We start from the raw sequence: 1,113 nt of genomic DNA, 5'->3' as shown, positions 1-1,113 counted from the left end.
CTCTCTGATCTTGCCCTTGATCTTGTTGATTTCCCCATCTAAAGTTGGGGTGATTCCTCCATCCAGAGTTGTAAGTTTTGGAGTATGGATCATGGACTTGTCTAGGTGAGTTTCCCACATAGTTGGCTTGCTCCCAGTCACCTTCTTCTCCTATGTTTGCTCCTTCTTGAGCTGGTGATGAAGTGATGGCTGCTACAATTTGGTTATCTTCCACCTTCTTGGTAAGATATGCTAGCTGCTTGGTGATCATCTTGTTTTGGGCTAACAGTGCATCCATGTGGTTCAGCTCCATTACTCCTCTAGTGTTGCTTCATTCAGAGGCATAGAAGTAGTAATTCTAGCAACTATTTCAATGACATCTATGGCTTCTTCAATGGTCTTCTTCTTGTTTAAAGAACCTCCTGATGAATGATCCACAGCCTTCTTTGACTCATATGAAAGACCTTCATAGAAGATGTGAAGTTGGACCCACTCATTAAACATCTCTGGTGGGCATCTCCTTGTCAAGTCTTTGAATCTCTCCTATGCTTCATAAAGTGTCTCACCATCTTGTTGTCTGAAAGTCTGCACCTCAGTTCTTAGCCTATTGATCCTTTGAGGAGGATAAAATCTTGCTAAAAACTTGTTCACCACTTCTTCCCAATTAGTCAAGCTCTCCTTTGGAAAGGATTCAAGCCACTTGGATGCCTTGTCCCTGAGTGAGAAGGGGAACAAGAGCAACCTATAGACATCGGGGTGGACTCCATTGGACTTCACCATGTCACAAATCCTCAAGAAGGTGGTCAAGTGTTGGTTAGGGTCTTCTTGAGCACCTCCTCCAAATGAGCAATTATTCTGCACAAGGGTGATGAGCTGAGGTTTTAGCTCAAAATTGTTGGCATGTATGGTGGGCTTCTGAATGCTGCTTCCACAATTTCCTGGATTAGGATTGATATAGGACCCTAAGACCCTCCTTTCTTGCCCAGCCTGATTTGCATGGCCTTCTCTGGCATGATTATGAGCTTCTTCTTCATGATTGTTCTCCAAATTCTCTTCCATGTTGAGTTCAAAGTATTCTTCCTCTTCCTCAGCACCAATAATTCTTTTTCCTCTTGCCTCCCTTCTTAGTCTCCA

The 1,113-nt window shown here is 43.4% G+C and overlaps 1 non-coding gene across 1 annotated transcript; it reads left to right on the top strand.

Moving 5' to 3' along the window:
• The first annotated feature begins 477 nt into the window (after positions 1-477).
• Positions 478-585, top strand: LOC127742509 (small nucleolar RNA R71). The gene has a single exon (XR_008003806.1). It is a non-coding gene; the product is annotated as a small nucleolar RNA R71 (small nucleolar RNA).
• Positions 586-1,113: the final 528 nt, after the last annotated feature.

This window comes from Arachis duranensis, chromosome 1 (genome assembly GCF_000817695.3).
Source record: "Arachis duranensis cultivar V14167 chromosome 1, aradu.V14167.gnm2.J7QH, whole genome shotgun sequence".
Taxonomy (NCBI): domain Eukaryota; kingdom Viridiplantae; phylum Streptophyta; class Magnoliopsida; order Fabales; family Fabaceae; genus Arachis; species Arachis duranensis.
Note: the sequence above shows the minus strand (reverse complement) of the source record. Positions and strands in the feature narration are given on the sequence as shown.